The sequence below is a fragment of the Lactuca saligna genome, chromosome 8 (genome assembly GCF_052625555.1).
Source record: "Lactuca saligna cultivar CGN05327 chromosome 8, ASM5262555v1, whole genome shotgun sequence".
NCBI lineage: Eukaryota > Viridiplantae > Streptophyta > Magnoliopsida > Asterales > Asteraceae > Lactuca > Lactuca saligna.
Window position 1 is genome coordinate 131,219,672 of NC_136424.1, and position 9,246 is coordinate 131,228,917.

The following is a 9,246-nucleotide window of genomic DNA, read 5'->3' on the forward strand; positions in this document are numbered from 1 at the left end:
TGACTCATGCTTGGATCAGGAAAAGTCACAAGGTTACCAAGAAGCTAGTAATTGATTTTGTTTTATTAAAGTATGTCGTTACCATCGTTTCGGTAATGATTAAGAAGATGATTGCTATTTTGACCCTAGTGGTCATATCAAATTAAGTCTGACTAAGATGAGTATGTTACGTGGTTCAGAGAACCAAGTTCGATGTAGCATATAACTTAAGCCAGAAGATTGAAGTGAAAGGTTATTAAAGCGGTCAATAGAAGTATTGCAGTAGTGAAAGAAGTTGGTAGCTAGAAATGCTACATGTTAAAATGTGATTATATCACATTGGAACATGAAGGAAAGCATATTCCATTCTGGATTTTGACTCTAAGAGATCTGAGTTTGAGCATTGCAACATACGATGATAGTTCATTAGAACGTGACCCGTCGGTCTATCATGGAAATTAGATAAACTTATCTTAAGTTTGTTAAGAAGAAGAAGGAGCCTCTGATAAAGAGTGAGTTTGTGACATGAAGGTCATGATTGAAAGTGTAACAAGACATAGAGAACATGTGCAAGATCAAGCACTGCTTGCAGTCGAGAAGACCACGAGTTAGATACACATTCGAAGAAACATAGAAGTTACGATTATTATATAGAATGAAGAGATAATGTATGGAGTCATTATAATTCTCTATTTCGTTGATTATTCCGGGACGTAATCATCCTAAAAGGGAGATAATTATAACGCCCGTAGATCCAGGCAAGTCAATTTAGAAAAAATGAGCGTCAAAGATGAGTTTTTAATGGAAGATTATTTAGAAGGATTAATCTTAACTAAGTTTTAGTATATATGTTACAAGGGTTCCGTACATATAAAGAACGCCGAGATCCGAGTTATAACGAAGAAGTTATGGCCTGTCGAAGTTTTACGGCAAAACCAACACGTCACCAGGAGACGTAAATAATGAATTTACGATAGAGGACTTTTTAGCCTTAAATAATGAGTATACGTTAACCACTCGTGGTACGAGGAATCTGGTTTGGAGGGCTGCTTGGGTTGCTGGAATGTAGAAGTGCTATATACCAAAATGATATTGCCCCTCCGGTGTTCCACGTCTGGCCCTTGTTTGTACATAGTGGGTTAAAAGTATTGTGTTAACGCTTATATAATAGTAATAATAGCTAGACTATTTATTTTTCTCGTCGTGCATTAGACTAAATTCCAGTGGTAATGATACTAGGTTCTATAAAAGGAGTTGTTTAAAGTAAACGAAGTGTCGTCCGAATGCCGAGGCACAACCTTTTCAAGTGAGTGCATGATCCCTTTAATCTTACACATAGATATGAAGTATTTAATATAAATTACGTGCTGTGAGTGCATAGTCTCGTTCATCTTACACATACATATGAAGTATTTTAATATAAATTACATGCTATGTATGCATATTGTCTGAATACTTGCTGTCTATGCTGGGTGAAAGATTTTTATATATGTTTTAAATGATTTAAACTCTATATGTATATTATATATACAAAATGTGATAGGTAAAACATGGGTAAGTAAAATAGTTGTTGTGTGATAACAGATCGAAAGACATCAATGTTGACAATGATCCAATCATCTAGTAGAGTATAGATGACGACCACGGACTATACTAGACATTCAAGTGGAACGCTAGCAGGCTCGTAACCTGTAGGTGTTTTTGAACTAGGTGCTTATTAGGTATTTTGAACTGAGTGTGTTCACTAGGTGTTTTTGAACTAAGTGTGTTCACTAGTTAGTTTTAAACTAAGTGTTCACGAGATGTTTTGGACTATGTGTTCACCAGTTGTAATCTATAAACCTTAGTAATGATGGACTTCGTACCTATTCCTTAGGATAATCCTTCGGAATAAATGAACGAGGAATAGATGATTCTTGGGGTAGATCCTTAATACTAAAGAAGATAATGGGGATGGGTAATTGGGTTGATAAATTGTTTTAAGATTAAACATAATAATTTTATTATTGTGGGTTGAAAACCCTATGTACTCACCAGGTTTCCAAATCTAACCCACTCAGTTTATTTATATCACAGGTGTTGATATGAATTCACGTTACACTGAGAGATTAAGGGGATATAAATCACTAGTGATAATGAATGTAAGTTTTGTTTATGCTTATGTTTTTGTATTGACGATGACATCCCAAATGTTTTAAAATGAATAAATATTTTTCTTTGGAAATGCCTTGATAACGTATTTATCATGTTCTACTGGGAACAAATTATGCAACATTTGTATTAAAAGAGGTACTCTGATTTTTATAAAGCATAAACAAAATCGGTCTTTTCTAGCCATGAAAATGGGGACGTCACAGTTGGTATCAAAGCATTAGTTTAAGCGAACTAGGAATAATGATTTATTTCTAAACTTAAACTTAGAATGCTAAGAGATGATCGTGAGGAGTGTGTCTAATAAATTTGGGTAATACACCTGAAAAGACACAAACACTAGATTATTTATGGAAAAAAATGGCAAACATGGTTTTATGTGCTAAATGATTTATGATATGCATTATATGATCGGATCTATGGTCTATTGCCAACCGGATCTGGAAACTTTAGGTGTTCAGGTTTCTAAATGTTTAATTACGGTATTATAACTGGCATATAACTTTTCTGAGAGATAGGGGGATTCATACGTCAATCATAGATAAAATCTGTCATATCTTAATTCTCGTCATTACACACCGACCGTCAGATTTGGTGTATAGATCGTAACGGCAAGAACCCGAAGTGGAGTAGGGAACGCGAATGGAAATAGTAATTATCAACCCTCTGTGATTGAACAAATACCTGTTATAGTAACTGCACCTGAGCTAATCACAATGGATGGGGTACAAGCGATCATCCAAATGATGTTGGATCGTCAAATGGAGGAAAAAAAGGCATTTACTTCAACAAAATCGAGAGGAACTTACGATGCATATTGAACAGCCCGAGTTGAATGATGGGCAGTCAGAAGGAGGGAACTAAAGTGGGATGGTTGTGTTGGGTTATGAGCATTCTAACACTACTAAGTGTACATGCAACCCTAAATACCTTGGATCTATGTTTTCTCTATTATACATGCAAATATAAACATCCAAGGTATTATCCTAATCTAGCATACAAAACTATCAATATAACAAGATAGAATACATACCTCTTTGATGTAGAATGTCTTCATGAAGCTTGAGTGCCTAGTGCCCCAAGTGTGACACCTCAAATGGTTCACAATCATCAAAACACTTAGAATAACTTAGAGAGAATTCTACACTTCATGAAAATCGGCTAGCCCTTTCTTACTCTCTCTAGTGGCCGATTTTCCTCAAGAATAAGATGCTTATATAGTTATACAATTAGGGTAAACCCTAATTGTCATGACTTTCCATTTCCTTGGATCCATGAGTTCAAATACACCATGGAGCATCATATGGGTTTTGGCCCAACTAGATAATCCATGGAGCATTAGCCCACTATACAAGTATGGATGATTTACACAATCAACCCATATATTTAATTAGTCTTCTTTTGATCACTCAATTAATGCTAGATTAATTCTTGATCAATACTAATTAAATAATCTCATTATTCTTATTATTAATATACTAGAACTTATAATATATTAATAACCATAAGTGTCTTATTTCTCTCATTTAGTCTATCCAAGTGCATGATTGTATGCAACCCAAATGGACCATGCCGAGTCGGGTCAAGTCTTACCAATTATAGTTATGGACTTAGACATTAATCCGACAGTCTCCCACTTGGATAAGTCTAAAACTATTATTGCGTATGACTTCAGGAACCAACTGGCAATCGTAGCTCTCAAAAGCTTCTGTCGAACTCTGACCTTGTAGATGAACTCTGATCTTGTCAATGACTTGTCCATTAGATAAGGGATCATATATTCCTCCATTCTAGATATCCTATGGACTGAAACATGGATTATAATCATTCTCTCTGTCCATTTGTTGTTTCCCGATTTCCGATTTATGACGACTGACTAATTGAACAAATCAAATCAGTCTTGGCCCGGCCGAGCACTTCCATTTGTCATCATCATATCATCGAGGGGCCCACAGATATCGCTTTTATCCTGAAGGTAAAAGGAATGGATAAACTTCGACTCATATGGCTTGTTCTACTACTTGTTGAATCATACACAAAGACATGTTTTATAGCACCGAGTTACCAAATGCGGTTTCGTGCAATTAATGTACAACCAACTTATAGTAACAACTCATATCTCTAGGTTTGAAGAATATAAGATATTATCATCTCATGATCACTCATGATAAAATCCATGAAGTGATTCCAATGAGCGTAGGTTGAATCCAATACTCAGAACTTATGAGCACTCATGAGTGTTGTAGCCATTTGTCCAATACCTTAGACCTCTACAAGCCAACCCATGACAATCTTAATTCATATCTACTTCCAACATATGACCGAATGTGGATGGTTTGAATAACTTAGTCATTCCGGAAGAATAACCTAGTTTATTCGGGAAGTCAAAACATGCAAAGTGAAACACAATAATAATTGAATCCAATATGGTCTCAGAACTTATGAATATAAATAAAACACTTTTTATTTATCACCATATGATTACACATTATTCGTTGTATACTGTTTCAGCTATCAACATTATTCTTGAATTTAAAACAATAGTTGTCCCATGCTCCAAGCATGCACACTATGTTTTCTAAACACTAGTCATGCCATACACCAAGTATGCATACTATGTTTGTCTATGATCTTTACTTTGTGAACTAGATCAATTGAACATAACTTCAATGATTCTCTTTTCACACTCCCAAATCCTTATTGTAAATACAAGAATTCCAAATTCATGTCATTTACTAAAATCTGTTAGATTCTAAACTTATATGCATTGATCCTCTTGTAACGATTATGCACAAATTCACAAAGACTTGGCAACAATCATTACAGAGTATTCCAAAGGTGATCAATTCCTTGGAAACATCCTTCTTGCTTTAAGTTTCCTTAATCTTACACAGATTCAAATTTCTAACTTTGAAACAAGAGTTGCCTCCTTACAATTTCCAGATTCATTTTGACTATCATTTCTGAACAAGAGTTGCCTCCTTACAGATTATGTCAATATGGTCCTTCCAGAATTATCACTACACTTCCAACTGTCCTTGAGCAACCAATCTTTGGTAAACCTTAGATTGTCCTCGACAATTGTTTAATCCTTTTAGTCATATCCAGTTCTAAACCTTTTCCCTTCTTAATGCCCTAGGCATTTGGAAAATTTTAGAAAGGATGAATATAGCACATGTAATCGATCCTATATCTGAAGCAGATGGGACACGATTCATGATGTCTCACATAAAGACTAAACCAGTCTTTTGCTTTAACATTTACTTTTCTATTTGCCAAGTTCTCATAATTCAGATTATGAAAAGGGATGTCGTAATCATAATCGAATTTTAGAACGCAAATAATGGACCCCTATACAGAATTTCCTTATGTTGAGCCATTCCAACATGAATTCATATATATACTTGACTAAATGATTAAAACCTCACGATCTAAGCTTATAGATTTGAGATGAAGTATAATTTCCTCTCCCTTAATTATAGCAAAACAACTTTTTTCCCAATTGAAACCTTTTGTTTTTCTATAATTAACATTGCTAACTTGCAATCTTTATCATAATTATCATGCTCCCACTAACATGATGATCATTAGTATAACACTTATGCTCCCACTAGCTTTGACATGTACTCAGAAATCAACCGGACTTCTAGAAATCAATACTTTATTGACTTTCTTACCAAAGTTCAGATTTCTGATACTAGATTGTTTTGATAGAACTTTATCAAAATCGTACACCTTCCCTTAGATAGCACATTTGTGTGTCTAAACAATTATGAAGAGGGATGCCGTAATCATAATGGTTAGACCTTTTTGCCACTTCTCACAAGTCCATGTTAGTGTGCCGGTAAACCACACACGCTCCACTAACGACTTTCAGAATGCAAATATCACAATTGCTATCTATCTAAAATCTACTTAGTGAAAGTGTTTCCTCACCATCATTTTCATGAATCGGAGAGAAACCTTATGACACTTAGATTTAATGGTGTATGTGTTCTTATCCATGTGAATTGTCAAAGCCATAGTCACAAGACAAGGATAATGACAAATCTGAACTCATATGGACTGAACTCAATCTTAACTTCTTGCCACCTGGCAGCTCAAGGGCCTGCCATTGCTTCCAAGATGTTGTGCAACACATTAAGAACTCTAAGAACTCATATGCAAAACCAACTTTAACTGGAATGGGCACAGAATATGTCAACACGATAGGTTATAAACCTCAAGTTGTGTGCTAGTGAGGAACTTCAGGTTTCATTCTTGATTAATTCTTGAGACTTTCAAGACCTTTAAGACTCCCATTGTCCTCTTGACCTATAAGACTCCCTTGTCAAACATCCAAGAGATAGTGTGGATTCTAATCAAGACAAACACTTCACACAATTGGCCGAAGTTGGTCTTTGTTTTATCCAAAACATCACAACTTACCAATTTCAAATGTACAAGAGTAGAAAACTTTTACTCTTACATTTGTCAAGTGTTTTAAACCTTCTTTAAGACATGTCACTCATATTACAATCTTGGAGTATGACTCTAAGACTTGTATTGAAACGAAGTATGACTCATCTTCTTGATTTAACCATTTCAACAATTTCAAGATCCCTTCTTCTTAGTCATAAGAATGCACTAAGACTTCCTTAGAGAACAAATTTTGATATGGTTTCTTAATCATTAAGATGATCACAAAGCTGATACTAAAGTACTCTCCCATCTTTTCAGATTTGAGAAACTTTTATCCTTCTGCCTAATTTGATTCTTCTTATCCGCTCTGCTATGCATTGAAACCTTTTCCAATGTCTCAGAGTTACACTTAAGCTTGTAAGTATAATCATATTTACTGAGCTTTAGTAAACTATGACGAATAGCCTTACATATTTTGTGGTGGACTTAATCAGTGCACATGACTATGTGCTCGATCCCTTAGTCCATTACTTGACTCACACATCCATGTGAACAAGTGATTAGTCTTAATTTTTCCAATACTTGAAAGTTCTCATTCATCATGCTATACAACTTGCATGATTCCAAGTTTCGGTCCAATTGAGACTTTGGATGATGAGAATCTTTCCTTATTTGGTAAATTTAGACATTACCACAAATGAAAGAATCAATTTCATACTTCCACTCTTGCTATTAATGGAATCATATAAGCAACAATTTTTCCTCAAATGCCATTGTAAGGATATTTTAAAATAACTAAAATCAAAATTTTCTTTTATTTTAAAACTATGCGGAAAAACTTATCCTTACAATCCATATGAAAACTTGTTGTTATCTATTCCTAAGCAATACCTCATAACTCCTAAGAAGTAGCTCAAGAATCCGATCTTCAAACTACGCGATAGAAATCCATCTACGCGATCAGATTCAACATATTCTTTCCTTAAGTTTCTTCACTTTTCTTTGATTCTTAAAACATTACCATGTGACACAGTCACATCATGTATCAGGAATCTCAGATTAGAAACTTAACAGAGTTAGATAGTGGACTTTACCTGAAATAGAGTCAAACTTATTGACTTTAACATCCTTAGGTAAATTTGGCAGCTTCGCAACTAATGACCCTTTCTTGGGCAATATAAACATATGGACCCTTTGATAATGGTACACGACACTATTACAGACTTAGCCTTTTTCTCTTTACCATTTGGTCAACCTAGTTGACTATGGTCAATCCCTTTCCTTGGGAAGAAAATGCTTTTTCTGTATTTCTAGTGTCACCATTGTCAATGTCTATAAAGTGTCAGGAAGTTGATCTTAGCAAATAGATAAGATCATTAAGGATCTTGTCATAGTCTGTTTCATAAGTGTTCCAAAAGAACTTACTATGTTACTTAGAAAGTAGTTGAACCACCAACTTTCTCAAGACTTTGACACCCAACTCTCCCGGCTTGTCAATAAGTGACTACATCTCCAAGATGTGATCACACCCAGACCTTGCCTTGCCAATAGGGTTCGAGTGACCTTAAACTTTTTAAGAACTTGTGGGGTAGGGAGAATAATTGGAGGAGGTGAAAGAAGTATGATTTCCATGGAACATCATCTTCATTTAGGAAAGCCTGTTTCAAGAGATTTGGGAAGATCATAAATGTCTAAAACAGACATGTTTTGGGAGATATTCAAGATAGTTGATCTTAAAGTCCTTAATATGACACCCAATATGAAATATTAAGGCTAGGACCCAAAAAACTATTTTATAACTCAGAAGAGGTATGCCGTAATCCAAGCTATAAAAAATTTGAAGGTAGGTGAATGACGATTCACCAATTTCCACCAAGATAAACGAAATGTATTATTAGGTTTTAATTGGATTTGAAACTCCTAGATCTTTTGAGATTCATTGAACTGTTCAATGGCATGTTTCAATCTCGAGTGTGCCCTTCAGGTTTTATGACTGGGATGTCGAGGATCACAAAACAAGGTGTGAAGTAACCATGCAAATTACTTGGTACCCTTAAGTGTTTACCCCTCAATCGATGTGCCGATTAACCACACACGCTCCATCGATACTATGATAAACATTAAGTTACCCTTTCCCTACCTTGTTAACTACGAGTTAGTGTGCCGGTTAACCACACACGCTCCACTAACCGACTTAAACAAAGTGCACAGTGTAATTTCATGGATTAGCACCTTCTTCACATTTTCCTAAGTAACTAAGATTGGGTATTTTTTTTAAGAGTTTAGTTACTTAGTATTTATCATTGATACTTTTAATGAAGGGAGAATTATAGTCCTGTCAAACCCGTTCGGCTAACGACCCTCTACCAGTCAAGCAAGCGGTGGGTGAGAGTGGACACCCATTAAGTTGCCATTTTATAGGCAACAACCTTATACCCACCTTATAGACCGGCTTCGTGAATGAGGCGTACTAGCGGTAAGACCGACTTTACTCTTATACATACATACATACATATATATATATATATATATATATATATATATATATATATATATATATATATATATATATATATTATTAACTTATAATATTATAAAGTATAAGGGTTGAATTTTAACTTTTAAAATACTAAGGGCTAACTTGGAATTAAAGTATTCATAAGAGAAAACTTTACAAATTCCAAAACTTGAGGGCAAGTTTTGAAACTATTCAAA